A 15,004-nucleotide genomic window follows, 5' to 3' on the forward strand; every position below is an offset into this window, starting at 1 on the left:
GCCCCTCTTACATAAGGCCCAGGAGGCTCTGTCACGGAGGGTGGCTTCGGGCCAACGCCCCCCACCCCCACCCCCGTCTGGCCCGCACCTCGCTCTCAGGGGTCTGCCCTACCATTCCGGTCCCTCTTCTCTCCCTTTTGCCGGCGAGAACACCAGGCCAAGACGCGCAGACCCACACGGGACACGGGCTGGTGGTCTGCTTAGCTGAACAAAGTCAGGGGACCCCGGGGGATATTGACAAGGTATCCCAAACCTCCCGCTTTGGTAAAAAAAAAAAGGCAGCGTAAAGATACAAAGCGGCAAAACAGTTCTTTCCATCTGCCAGGACACCAGCAGCCCCTGCACTGACCCACGCAGCTAACCCAGAACGCCGCCACACAATGCGAGAATTGTGCTCTCCCTTGGGAAGGGGGAGTGGCCACGCACAACCCCACATGAGAATGTCACGATCGGCTCGGACTCCAGAGTTACAAATATGTGCTCAAGGCATGTGCTGAGCACGCGCTCACCACGTGTTTGCGCGCACAAAAGCACAAGGGCCAGTGTGCCTCAGCTGCTGGGGACTGGCCTGGGGACGGCGGCGGACCTGGGGCCGCGGGAAAGGCCTCAGAGAAACCCCACAGAAAACACTGCATTCAAAACCATGACTGCTTTATTGTCCCTGAGGTTTTAAAGTCAGGGGCAGAAGCAGGGACAACTCCTTTACACAACAGAACTGCCAGGAAAACCGCAAAGCTCAGCCGAACCGGTGACCAACACAACACCCCCTCCCCAGGTGGTGCAACGTGAGCTAAAAACAGGCCACGAGCAGCGATCTCAGGCTCACTCTGGAACCAAAAATGAGATAAAACCAGTCCTTGCGGGCAGCCAACAACCAGACAACCCAGAGTCTGGCTGGCTCTGCACAGACACAGGCGTGCTCCCTCCTAGCTCTGGGCCTCAGTTTCCCCACCTGCAACAACCTTTCTGCACCTCGGGCGGCCCAGGCGGCCCCTCCGTTGTCAGGGAAGAAGGGGGAGGGAAAAGAGCGGCTGCTCCCGGGGAATGTCAGTGGACCGGCCGCGCCAGTCCCTGGGGACACTGGTTTCAGGGCACCTGAGACAAAGGCACCTCGGCCTGAGCGCGGACCCCTGGGAAGTCTGCAGAAGCATCCAGAGAGCATAAGCATCATGAGGGACGCAAGCTTCCCAAGAGGATGTGCGCCACTGAGGCAGGGTTAGCTCAACCCAATGGGGGGGGGGGGGTCCTTCTCCGGTGAGAACGGGTAAAACAAATCTGAGAAACCAAAGCTCAGAACTCAAAACCACCAACGTTGCCTCCTTTGGTATCAGGGGTCCGGATAAGGAAGGGAGGGACGGCCGGGGTGGACGGCGGGTGGTGTTCAAGGAGAGAAAGAATCACCTACACGCAGGGAGTAAGTGTCCCTCCAACTGTTACCATGCAAGTCTGGAGATGAACAGCCTCCATGAAAATGGTCCTTGTCCTCGTCTGCTCAGTGAAGCTGTCACACAGCGCCATGAACCGGGTGGCTTGTAAACAACAGACCCTGCTTTCTCACAGTTCTGGAAACTGGGAGGTCCAAGATCATGCTGCCAGCTGATTCAGTGTCTGATGAGAACCGCCTTCTCGCTGTGTCCTCACGCGGCGGAAGGGACGAGGGCACTTTGGGGACTCCTTCGTCAGGGCACTAATCCCATTCACGAGGACTCCACCATCGTGACCTAGTCAAACCCCCCAAAGGCCCCACCTCCTAACACCACCACCTCGGGCACTAGGTTTCGACATACAGATTTTTGAGGGGGGACACAAACATTCGGTCCACAGCAGCTAGAAACGAAACCTTTTTGGGCGCCGAGGGTCAAGTCTCCCAGAAAATAAGATGCAAAGTTTTGTTAAATGTGCACCTCTGCACAGGGCAAAGATGAAAAGGAAGATCAGACCCACAAGTTGCCCAGGGCAGGCATTCAAGTCGCTAGCTGGGACCTGCACAGGCTGACCCACCCCCTTGCTGAGGTAAACACTAAAGCTTTTGACACCCGCTTCAACCATGTGGTTTTCGTGCAGTGGTTCTCAAAAGTGCGGTCCCTGGACCGCCAGCGGCAGCCTCACCTGGGACCTTGTTAGAAATGAAGTTTCAGTCCCCTCCCCCACCCCCCAAATGACTGGATCAGACACTCTGTGAATGGGGTCCAACAATCAGGTTGTAACAAGCCCTCCGGAAGCTTCCGGTCCTCCCAAAAGTTTGAAAACCAGTGCGTTGGTGCATTTGGTACCTAGAACTCTCGGAACGGGGAGGACAGCACTGTAGATGAAAAACCCGGGACCCATGGAGGAGGCTGAGTCTCTTGCAAAAGGCCGTGAGGTCAAGAAAGAGTGGGAGGCCTGGGCCCTGCCACAGTCACTTCCTCTGAGCCAGGACCTAGGGATCCAAATACAGCTGACCTAGTGCTTATCCGTAAGGGGCAAGATATCTGGAATGATACTACGAAACCCAAAGGTTGACCATCTAGGGAAATGCGTCAGAAACAAATGGAGAAAAAAAATTGCTTGCACGATACTTGCCACAAGAGGAGAGAAAAATGGAGTTGAGCAAAAAAAGGTAAGTGAAAGAGGTAACTGATATTAAATATTTGGGGGAACAGGAGAAGAAAAACTCAATTTCTGGGGGAATACAAATTGCCACCTGGGGAATCTTCCCCTCACTTGCACTCGCTTCACGGGGTCTCTGTCAAAGACGCTAAGCTAGAAGAATCTGAGAAGCGTGTTTTCATTTATTCGAAGGAATCTTTTCTCTCTACCATGAGCAGAAGCTATCTACTTCGTATGTGGCAGCTCGACTGCCTGTCAAGATAATTTAAAGATTAAATCTTTGTTTTTAAAAAAAAAAAAAAATCCTGCAGCCGCTGTTAAAATCATGGAAGCATTTTAGACTAGAAAGATTACTCAGTACCTGAGTGACTGTATAGGGCTGGGGGGGGTGGGGAGAGACATAGAAAAAGGATCCCCGGGGGCACCTGGCTCAGTCGGTTAAGCGTCCGACTTCGGCTCAGGTCACGATCTCGCGATCTGTGGGTTCGAGCCCCGTGTTGGGCTCTGTGCTGACCGCTCAGAGCCTGGAGCCTGTTTCAGGTTCTGTGTCTCCCTCTCTCTCTGACCCTCCCCTGTTCATCCTCTGTCTCTGTCTCAAAAATAAATAAACGTTAAAAAAATTTTTTAAAAAAGGAAAAGAAAAGGGATCCCTGGGTCGCTGGGCATCACAGGGCACCCTGGAGTGAACGCTGGGTGGGAGAGCCCGGTTTGTGGGGCCGTCCTCCCAGCAGGGTGAGTGCTCCACTGAGAGGAAGGCAGCAGGTCCCCTGGGCTCCGTGCCGGCTCATCTGTCAGTTCACCTGCGGGCGGAACACCTAGCGGGATCATGGCGAGGACCCCGAGCACTGCACAGGGCCACCCTGCACCAAGCGACCCGGAGAGCCGGAAAACCTCAACCTGTCCTCAGAATGTCTGGTCTACTCCAGGGGTCTCACGCTCAAGTGCCTTCCAGAGCCAAGCAGGGAACATACATGGGTGAAGAGTGCCAGGTGGGAACTGGCCGGTGCGCAGAGGGCGTGTCCCGGGGAGCAGACAGCCACTCTGACCGCCACGGCCGCGGCCGTGGCTAGCACTGTGCAGGTGTGCGGGAAAGAGGGCCCGGGGTGACATCACTAATCTCCTGACTTGTCAGGAAGGGCTGAAAAGCCAGACTTCTTTGTACAGTCCCAGCTTTGAAATGCTGTCAAGTGGGGCGCCTGGGTGGCGCAGTCGGTTAAGCGTCCGACTTCAGCCAGGTCGTGATCTCATGGTCCGTGAGTTCGAGCCCCGCGTCAGGCTCTGTGCTGACCGCTCAGAGCCTGGAGCCTGTTTCCGATTCTGTGTCTCCCTCTCTCTCTGCCCCTCCCCCGTTCATGCTCTGTCTCTCTCTGTCCCAAAAATAAATAAACGTTGAAAAAAAAAATTAAAAAAAAAAAAAAAAAAAAAAGAAATGCTGTCAAGAAATGCAAAAATTCATAAAGCATCATGGGGGCCTGGGGCACCTGGGTGGCTCAGTCAGTTGGGCGTCTGACTCTTGGTTTCAACTCAGGTCGTGATCTCCTGGTTTCGTGAGTCTGAGCCCCACATGAGGCTCTGTGCTGACGATGGGGAGCCTGCTTGGGAGTCTCTCTCCCTCTCTGTCTGCCCCTCCCCCACTGTCTCTGTCTCTCTCAAAATAAACTTAAAAAAAAAAAAAAAAAGGCATCATGGGTGCCAAACAAATCATGCTTGAGGACCACATCAGGCACCCAGACCACAAGGGTGCAGACTGTGGCCTAGCAGATGCTGACTGCTCAGACAGAAACTACCTGTATGGTCATCTCATCTCGGTCCGCAGAGCCGAGCGGCCTGGCCGGGCCTCAGTGCCCCACCGTCGTGCACGCCCGTCTACGTCACTCCTGGCTCACTCTGAGTTAGCTGAAGGCCCAAAAATGACCAGAAAGCACAGACTGTCTGAACTCTTGAGCACATCAGAGGAGTGCCACGAAACTCCCAATCCCCAACAGTGCCCTCCCACTTGGGGAGGTGCCCGACCTGGGTTGTGTCCCTGCCTGGCATCCATTCTACAGGGCGAGCTGCGGCTTCGCTGGGAGCAGAGAAGGGCCTGGAGCCTGCCCCTGCCCTCAGGAGAAGGGCTCCCTTCTGGGCTCTCTCACAACGTGGGGAACGAAAGAGATTCCATGCCAAATACTTTAAACAAATGCAAGTACGCCCAGCAGATGGAACAGACAATTCTGGATCCCTGACGCCTACAGATGGCTGGCTTCGGCCGGGTCACCGTGATCAGAACAGCTGCTTCCGCAATCACAAGTCCTGCACAGAACACAGGATTCTGTTTTGATGACTTCTGCGCAAGATATAGAAATGAGAGGGGGGTTTCCTGCCTTTTATTTCAAAATAGCCCGGGACAAATGAAGACTTCTTGTACCATAACAACACGTTAAAAGGGAAAGCTCGATGAAGTGGGTTTGCTTAAATGTCAACCCACAGAGCAACCTATTTGTCCGCCTACAGGCCCTGATAAAAATGTTGACTGCGGAGCCTTAGCCAGAGGAGCAAGTGATTTCTTTCAAATGGCAGCACAGTCCATGACTGAGGATAACACCGGCTGTTGAGGACACAGACTCTGGAAAAGACGAACCAGGGTCAGGACCCACGCTCTCAAGGATATGGCTGGAGCTCAGCTCCTTTCCTGTAGAGAGGGGCTAATTACCAACAGCTGATGTGGGACAATCAGAGGAGAACATACACACAGTGCTTGGCACATAGTAGGTGCTCAACAAAAACTAACCCTCTAAGTAGAAAAACCACTGTAAACTGACTTGCAACAGCATTTTTTTTTTTTTGCACACATGTAAGATCTCCCCCCTCCCCCCCACTTGTGGGTGTTGGGAGGGCAGTGAGCAATTCTGGGCCCAGCCCAACCCGTGGTGCTCTCAGCCCTCCGCTGGCTACGGAAGGAAGGCGCAGGAGACCATTTGGGGAGTGGCTGGCTACAGGCAAGCAGTGTCAGAGGCGGGCATGCAGTCAAGCCTGGCCTTCCGGGGCTATTCTTTTCCTTTTTAAAGCAAGAGACAAAACCTCTCTGTGTGCATTCTCTTAACCCCAACTTCCTCCTTACCGAGTGCTTTGGTCGTGCACCTACTCCACAGCTAAATCCACCAGGCTGGTCTGTTTTTCCCCTCTCTTCACACTTGCCCGAGCTTCAGAAAGCTCTTCCCTGTATCTTATTCTTGCATTTTATCAGTTTCCATTCTGGCTACGAAGGGAGCGGGCACCGTCCAAGCTGGGGAGACTCGTGCAGACTCATATACCAACACCCCCAGCTGCTCCCAGGAGAGGACCAGACTCCCGACAACACACAGCATTAGAAACCCCAGAGCAGTCATCCTTGGACCCGGGGCAGCCCAGCAGGAAACCAGCACACAGCTCTCCTCTACACCCAAGAGTCCGGTGGCGTGCACGAAGGCGAGGGAGGGGGCCCTGGCACGGATACGTTATGACTGAGTCCAATGAACTGGAAACCCACGTTCCCCATATTTGCTTTCCCATCTCAAAAGGCCTCTGGCCCCGAATTAGCTTCTGAAGAGATTCTTACTCAGAGACTGTGGGCACCAAGCAGGACAAGGGCTACGGTTCAGCCTCGCTCCACATCAGTCAACAAACTGCCTCGGTGTGGCCGCTAACTGCATTTTAAGGAGAAAGCCGCATGCCACCAGCTAGCTGAGGGAGCCGGGACGCCTCTTCCTTCCTCGAGCTGCACGGTACGCCATTGTGAATGTGCAAAGCGATTCCTCATCTGTGTCCGTGGAAAACATGGCCATTCCATCTCAGTGTGGTGGGGGCAGGGGTGGGGTGGGTGACGGAGACAGGGACGGGCCAGGCACCCAAGAGCTGATGAGGCCACCAGCCCAGGTGAGCCAGGGAGTGGCGAAAGGAGCTGGGGTCACAGGCTAGAGAGGGGCGGGGCTGAGGGGGATCCTCAGACAGCAGCTGGTCACTGATGCCCAGGCTCTGTGGCCTGGGCAGTCTGGGCGGCTTGCCCGTGGTCAGACAGCAGTCTGGGGGGCGGGGGGACAGCTTCTTCTGAACCCAGGTTCCCTCCGTCCATATCACACACTTCTCTACCACCTCTGAGTCTGCGAACTCACTTTCAATTCCGTGTTTTGGGGGCCAGGAAGGGCCAGTGGTTCTCTCTCTCCCTGGGACGCCTCCTCTACACCTTTGATTCTCTCAGGTTTGGCTTTTCCACACACCAGGGAACGGTGCGGCGCACGTCCATCCGATGGAATTTTCTGTGATGGTGGCAGGGGTCCACACCTGCCCTGTCCAATAGGACACTAAACAGGGGCACGCAGCCTCTGAGCACTTGACGTGTGGCCAGTGTGGCTGAAGTTCTGAATTTTTCGTTCCACTGAGGCTCGATTAATCTCAATAACCGTATAATTCTGTCAATTACACTGCAACGAAGCTGAAAAACATTGAAATAGCTGTATGTGGCTACTGGCTACTACAGAGGACAGCATATACAGCATCCATACAGAGAAGAGCCAGCCTGCTGTTCCTGTCAAAGGCAGGTAGTAAATACTGAAGCCTTTGTAGCCCGTATGGTCTCTGTCGCCACCACCCAACTCTGCTGTCGGAGCGTGAAGGCAGCCATCGACACTGCAAACACAAACGGGCATGGTTTGCCAACCTCTAATAAAGATTAGAGAGCCGGGCGTTCAAACCCCAGGGCTACTGCCCACCAGCAGAATGAACGTGGGCATCTGTACCGGGTGAAACCTCGACTTCTTCGTCTATAAAGAGGGAACCATCGTGGCGCCCACTTCTGAAGATGGACGTGAGGACCAAGTGAGGTGCCCGTAACGCGCTTAGCACGATGCCTGCAAGGAGGGGGCGTTCGAAAAGGACTTGCGAGGGGCGCCTGGGTGGCTCCTTCGGTTGGGCGTCCGACTTCGGCTCAGGTCGTGATCTCGCAGCTCACGAGTTCGAGCCCCACATCGGGCCTTGTGCTGCCGGCTCGGAGCCTGGAGCCTGCTTCCGATTCTGTGTCTCCCTCTCTCTCACTGCCCCTCCCCCGCTCATGCTCTGTCTCTCTGTCCTTCTGTCTCTCTCTGAGAAATAAACATTTAAAATAAAAGTAAAAAAAAACAAACAAACAAAAAAAAAGTACTCGTGAGGTGAAGAGAAGCCGGATACGAACTGGGGGCTCTGACTTCAGCCTCCTATGTATCCCTCCCCACCCTGTGAAATAGACACAGCTAGTCCCAGTCCACAGGGAAGTTAAGTGGCTGGTTCCAAGTCAAGTGCAATAGAACGGCAGGACTAGAATCCAGGGCTCCCATATCCTTGTTCCGTGCCCTCGTCTCTCCTCCACGGAGGCTTTTCTAGCATCAGCCTGCCTGGGCTCCTGGGTACCAGCCTGCACGGTAAGAGGCTCACTCCTCTCTGAAGGAAATCCTCAAGAAAAAACAAAGTAGACAATTGCTTAAGGGCTTTCAGATGCTGTTCTCACCTGGTTCCTGTCCTGTCCACCACTCTGGAGCCCTGGTCACCTCTAGTGACCAGGGACCCCTCACCTAAGGCTGTCGATCACTGGCACCCCACAAGACGCGCTCCCAGGGTGGCCCCTCTTTACTGTGCGCTGGGGCGGAATGGGGCTCCGGGTGCCGCACGCGACAATCCCTGTCACCCGTCACAGCGCTGCCTCCCTACGAGTTCTCCAAAACAGCAAGACACTCCCCCAGCTCTGCTGACGGGGCCGCAAAGAGACGCCCTTCTGCGCTCCCTTGCGGGGCTGCAGGAGGTCCACGTGAGCAGGGCGCAGGGCACAGGTGAACGCAGCGACATACCCTTCCTCCTGCCTTCGGGAGGAAGTCCCGCCCCTGACGTCTTCTCTCCCATCTCCTTAGTGGGGTGCGCCAGGGTCATTCCCAAGCAGGGGGCACTCGGGATCACGGTCTTCTCCTCCAGGGCCCTAAGACACCACCGGCCGCGACCCCCACACTGGTGGTTGGGCCGAAACCTGAGCAGAGGCCAAATGAGCAATGGGCCCAACCTGATGGGGGTTCAAGCCCCTGGGCCCCCAGCTCTCTCCTTCTACCACAGCTAGGAGCTGGAAATTAGGCCCTGGTGCCCCCCCCCCAGGAGCACCCAAAGCCCAGCCGTGCCATTCACTGCCTTCCATGAGGGGCGTCACCGGGTCTCCCTGAGGCCCCACAGATCACCCAGAAACAGACAGAAGCAGCTTTCTAGGTCATTCTCTCACAAGTGCAGGGGAAGGGCTGGCCCAGGCATCTTCACGTGGGTTCAAAGCCCAGCAGGACACCTGCAAGCCTCAGTCACCGCTCAGGCACCCGTGCAGCAGCCACGAGGCCGACCGTGCTCTGACGTGGCACCGTGGTCGCTGGGGACTTGGGCTGCGTCTCAGAGCACCAATGCCCTGGGAGTCTTTTCTGTAATGCTCAGGGACGTGCCTGAACCTCACACAAGTTTAGAAAACAGACTGGCTTTTAAGGCAAGTCAGAAACCATTCACCAGCAGACCATCGCCCCCTCGGCAGCCGGGGAGTTGGACCCACCAGGCGGGACCCCTATTCCCAGCACGTGGCTCTTCTGCTCCAGGTCACAGGTTACCTTGCGGCCTACTTGGCCTCGGCCGGGCCCGACCTCTCGTCTACTTTTCTTTCTAATAGGTGCGGGCGTCTGCTAACCTCCCCGGGCACGAGAAGAAGAACAGGGAGGTTTGCTGCCAAAATTAAGGTTTACTTAAAGCTAACTTCTCTTCTCAGGACTGAACGCTGATGAAGAGACACCCCAAAAGCCGAGATGGGCTGCTGGCCCGCCTGCCCTCGCCGGCTCATTATTTTCCTTAATTCTCCTCCTCTGGGTCTGAGTCACGTGCCGCATGGTCAACGGGGCCTGGAATCCGGGCTGGCATCTGAGGGTGTGGAGGCCACAGGAGCACCGGGCGCCAGAAGTCAGGTGACCCAGGCAGAACATTCTCGCGTGTTTGTGTCAGCAACTCCCCCACCCTGGACAACGGCGGAGAGCACATGCCATGACAGAGCCCAAAGGGCACTGAAGCTCCTTTTTCAAATCGCACCGACATGGTTACTTGTTTCCATCAAGGTGGGGGGTGGGGGGCGGAAAAAGATAGTTTTACACTGAATCGGATGTTTTCAACTCCGCCAACGCCAAAGGCTTTTGTCCGTTTTGATTTCTTTAGTTCCAGTGCAGGCACGGGCAAGAAACGTTGAAAGTTCTTGGGAATCTCAAGGGTCCCCACTGAAAGCGAGAACTCACACTAAAACTAAACAAAGCCCACATCCCTCTGGCCATCAAGAAGGCACTCGATGAAAGTTCCACGTATCAGGGGCTCATCTTGTGCCCTCCAAGGAGATCACTCCAAGGTCAAAAGGACTAGGCCCCAGGGTAGTCTCCCTGGAAGGCGGCCCCAAGTGAGGACTGTTGAAGGCTGTTCTCTCCTTTCCAGGTGGTGACCGACCAACAGCTATGCCCTCTGGCCTTCGCCCCGCCCTGGTTCAACATCCCAACATCCCGCTCGCAGCTCAGTCAGCCGGCTCCCAGTTGTCTGCTCCGACCCAACCTGCGCCCCCAAACGCTGAGCCTCCAGAAGTACGGCATCGATATATGGCTCCCTGCTCCCAGCCCTCGAGATAAAGGCGGGACTCCTTTGCTTTGCACCTGCTGCCATCCTGACCTTGACCAGTTTAAGCCAACAAGTTCATCTCACCCAGGCACCCAGGTCCGGGTGACTGTCCACCACCTGCCGTTCCCCCCAAGTGCCCCACAGTCGGCATCACGCTTCCATGCCTCCACACTCACCTCTCCTCTCCCTGCTCTGGAACATCTCCTGTCCCCCATCCTTCACCTGTCTCAACTCCTGCTCGTTCTTCAAGACTCAGGGAGCCCTTCTACCCTCCTCCCCTTGGCTTGGTTTAAATGACCTTCCTGTGACTCCCACGGAACTGTGGTTCCCCGGTACCCTGTGCACACACATCTCCATCACACTCAGTACCCTCTATCCGGCACGTAGTAGGAACTCCATCAAAACCGCTGCTGTCTGCGGGGGCGCCCGGCTGTCCGAGTCAGAAGAGCTTGTGACTCTTGATCTCAGGGTCGTGAGTTCAAGCCCCACGTTGAGGGTAGAGATTACTAAAAATAAAATAATTAGAAAACAACTGCCGTCTCACTGTCCGTTACACAAGCCCGTGAGCTCTGCAAAAACAGGAACACGCTTTACTCATCTCTGAATTCGTCAGGGCCTGACACACACAGTGGGCGTTTACGAAATACTGACTGGCTGCGTTGTGCCTGGGGGACCACCAGGATGGCAGAGAGTTCTGTGGTCACGGCAGGAACGATGACACATCTGAAGGGGCAAAGAGGGTGAGGAAATGAGTTCTGTCACATCCACCAAGACCAGAGGCCTTAGTTATTACCTCCCTCACACAGAACGCTACAGTCACAAAGCTCCATGATGCCAAGACGAGGGTCTGTGTCAAGGCCAGCTGAGCCCAGTCACTTTGGTGGGTCCTCTGCAGGGGGCTCTCCAAGGCCACCCCCAACTACCTATGCCGGCCTCTGAGGGGAAGGGGCTGCTGCGGCTTGGAGTCAGGGCCCCTGCCCAGAACCCCGTAAATAATACCAAGCCTTCCCACTCCAGTACCAACGGGGTCTCCCTCAAAGCTGCCCAAAGTCCAGTAGGCAATCTCACATGCCAAGACGGTCCCCCCTGTTCACCCTGCAGGATGCCAGGCTGGGGCTGACGAGTCGTAATGCTCAGAAGACACGTGGGCGGAGACCGTCAGGAATCACCGGCTTGCGCCAAGAGAAGCCCAGTGACCACTGAAGAGGGTAAAGGCTGTTCTCTCTGTGAGCTGGGTCAAGGGCGTGGTTCAAAAACTTGGGACGAGCTTAGATGAGCTCTCGCTCCTGGAGGGATGGCCGGTCGTGTTCAGGCGGCGCAGGGGTCCAGAGTCAAATGGAATCACACACCAGGGGGTCGGCAAGAGGCGGCCCGGCTGGGGGGCGAACACCCCCAGCAGTGACACTATGCCCTGCACCGTGCTGCATGCAGCTGTGAAGGCAGCTTGTGGACGTAAAAGAGGGGACAAGACCAAATAACGACATCAGCTGCAAAGAATCCAGAGCGGATCTAAGAAGGGGGTAAAGGCGCCTCCCACTCAGTCCAGAGGTGAGCAACCGTGGAGGCCTGCAAGGGGCACCCTCACACTCAGAGGCTGGCGAGAACACAGCCCCGGTCCTGAGGCCGCACTGCAACGCTCACGCCAATTTACTTTTCCAGGTTTAGGACCAAAGTCGGTCACTTTTGGTAAACAGAGATTTTGTTTCCTAAAGAGAAAGCTTAAGAGATTTCACCAGTCTTAACTCTTGTTCAGAAACACACTGCAGACTAAATTATAACACATGCCTTCAACCCTTCCTCCTGAAAAACTCCCAAGACACCTCAAGAATGGAGAATGCTGGGTGACGAAAGCCTCTACCCATCCCCGTCTGGCCCCTCCAGCCGAGCTCAGCTCTGTGCTTCGTCCTGTCACCCACTGAGACCATGAGGACAACTGTCCTTGTCTTCCCCTTGCCCTCCCAGCCCTCTACCTGTCCTCCCAACAGCACGCGCCTGCCACAGGCCGCACAGGACGCTCACTAACACGTGCTGGGCTCTGCTGGTCTCCACCCATGGTCTCACTCAGTGTCCCCCGCCCGCAGGTCGGGTGCTGTCGGCATGGCCATCGTCCAGATGAGGGAACCCAGGCTGGGAGACACAGTCACGGGCCCAAGGGCAGATGGTCAACAAAGGGCAGACGTGGGATCTGAACCCCAGCACCGATTCCAGAGCGCAGCGCTGCCCTTGCCCCAAGTGACACAGACCTGGGTGCCACCCTCGCTCTGCCCGAAGCGCCTCTGCAGTTCGTCCCCGGCTGCAAGGCGGCCTGCCCCAGACTCTGCCTGGAAGAACTTGTGCCCTGTGGGCCGATGTGCATCTGCTACCTTGTGTCCCTCCACGCGGCACCACGCCCTTCGAGGGGGCTTCTCAGACAGGCTCTTAACGGCTCCTTAAAAGGCTGGGAGGCAGGGCCAGCAAGATGAGAAATCCGGGCCCAGAGGGTCACATCGCAAACCAGTCCAGCGAGCAAGGAGCCTTCGCAGGAGGGTGCCCCCCCCCCCGGACTATACCACGGGGGCCCCCACATCCCACACCCTCTCTGGAGCCTCAGAACCACAGACACGCCCCCCCCACCCCCCACCCCCGGACACGACCCCTTCTCCTCACCCAGAGCGTGGAGGTGGCCGGCTATGGAGGACTCGGTCCTTCCACCTCCAAGCATGCAGACAGGCTGCTCCCAGCCGGCAGATGGCACCTCCCTCCGCTCCCAGGCCCCCGGCCAACGTGAATGCCAGAGCGAGGGGAATTCCAGGCGCGGCCGAGGCCTCTCCCAGCTGGGCCTTGTCCGTCAGGGCACTTCAGCCAGAGGGCCGCTGGGAGGAGGGTGGCCTCCCCAAGCAGGAGCACTGGACCCACACGAAGCCACCTCCTCTATCCAGGGCACTGCCGGAACCACCGGGATGCAGAGAGGCCCCGGCCGGGCTCTGCTGTCCAGAAAGGAGCCCCTGGGCCACCCGAGCCCCTCCGGGAAGTAGCAGCACAACGCCCAGGCAGTAACGGCCCGGGAACAGCCCCCAGGACGACATGCCTGGCTTACGGCAGGGACTGCACCCCCTTTCCACCGAGGCAGGCGCTGGACGAAGAGCCAACACGGCATGGTGGCAAGAATGCGGGACTGGAGCCAGCCAGGATGAGCTGAGATCCCACTGCCCCTCTGGCTCCGGGGGGGATAGTGTCTCCAGCAAGGGACAGAGCAAGCACCTCGGCCGCAGGCTGCCCGGAGGATCAAATGAACCCACGAAGTGGAGTGCCCAGCGCCCCGTCGGGACGCTCAGCACGTGCCCGGTCAGCACCGGCTACGTGAACGCAGGCGTCACGGGCTCCCTCTTCCCACCTCGTTAGGCCCAAACCCAACTCCTAGCACGGGAGAGAGGGCCCTTATTTACCACCATTACCAGGGCCCAGAAGAGAACGTGGACAAGCCTCGGCCAAAGCAACCAAAACCCTTTTCATCAAGTTCAAGGTTTTAGGACTTTTCCGTCGGGACTCCGTTTCCCCCGCTAGGGGTTTATATACTGAGCCTACCCTTTGAGCAACCTAAGGGATCCCTGCTGAGTAGGCACCAGGGAAGGAAATTACAAATGGGACAGACTGTTGAAGTGGGCCACGGGCCACGGATGGCCTGTTTCACTGGCCTGAACTCTGAACCAGGACTCCTCTGTCTGCCGGTCTATGCTACACACAGCACGCCATCCCACAAGCAAGGCTGTGCTTCAAAGTCTCTCAGCAGAGAACACAGCCCTGGAGCAGGGGACCCAGAAGCCAAAGGTTCCCGTTCCTCTGTGGGCCAGCTGCGTGACCTGGGGAAAGTCGCCGCACCTGTGGCAGGGGGGGGGGGGGGGCAGGCGGGCTGGATTTCTCCTCCGTAAGGTAACAAGCAGGTGAGAGAAGTCCGTGCTCTCTTCGGCCCCTGGTCACTCTAGACATAATTCTACGACACCTAATTCCAAGTATGCCTGCAAGAGGACAGGTTCTGAGCAGTCAGGTACAACCAGGCGGCCGGAGAGCGTGACAGTCGCAGCCAACGCAGGTGGAAAGGACCAGCTCCTCATTGAGAATCAACCACGAGGCACACGGGACCCAAACTGCGTCTTCCCTCCCCTGTACCCTGGCGGGACACCATGTGTCAAACCTGCAGAAGGGACAAGAAGCTGAAAAGACCAGCAAAGATGGCGGGGAGGCAGGGCCCGCCTGAGAACCGCTCCGAGGCAGCTCGCTGAACGCAACCTGCCCTCTTCCTTCCACAAAGAAGGCGGCTCAGAGGGGTTGTGGCTGAATCCCGCTCGCGGGGAGGCGTGCCCAAGACTTGGCCCAACAGAAATGGGAACTAACCCGATGATGTCTACAGCAGGCGCTTCGCCCAGACATGGGTACCTTTCAGATCCTCCTTCGCTGAGATATGGCAGCAACCGAAAATTCCAGTAGGTTTATTCCACTCCCGAAGAGGAAGGTCCCGAGGGAAGCGTGGGGTCTATCCGAGCCCACATCCCTCCTTCGGGTTGCACAACAGGATCAACTCACAAGTTTCAAAAACACCAATGTGGAGGGCGCCTGGGTGGCTCAGTTGGTTAAGCGTCCAACGTCAGCGCAGGTCATGATCGCGCAGTTTGTGGGTTCGAGCCCCGCATCGGGCTCTGTGCTGAGGGCTCAGAGCCTGGAGCCTGCTTCAGGTTGTGTCTCCCTCCCTCTCTCTCTGCTCCTCCCCCACTCGTGCTCTGTCTCC

General features: G+C 56.8%; 1 protein-coding gene across 1 annotated transcript in view; it reads right to left on the reverse strand.

The window, feature by feature from the left end:
- The window catches only part of FAM53B (family with sequence similarity 53 member B), a 113,655-nt gene that overhangs the window by 92,329 nt on the left and 6,322 nt on the right, over nt 1–15,004 (reverse strand). The gene's annotated exons all lie outside the window — the stretch shown is intronic.

This window comes from Leopardus geoffroyi, chromosome D2 (assembly GCF_018350155.1).
Source record: "Leopardus geoffroyi isolate Oge1 chromosome D2, O.geoffroyi_Oge1_pat1.0, whole genome shotgun sequence".
In the NCBI taxonomy this organism is placed as follows: Eukaryota; Metazoa; Chordata; class Mammalia; order Carnivora; family Felidae; genus Leopardus; species Leopardus geoffroyi.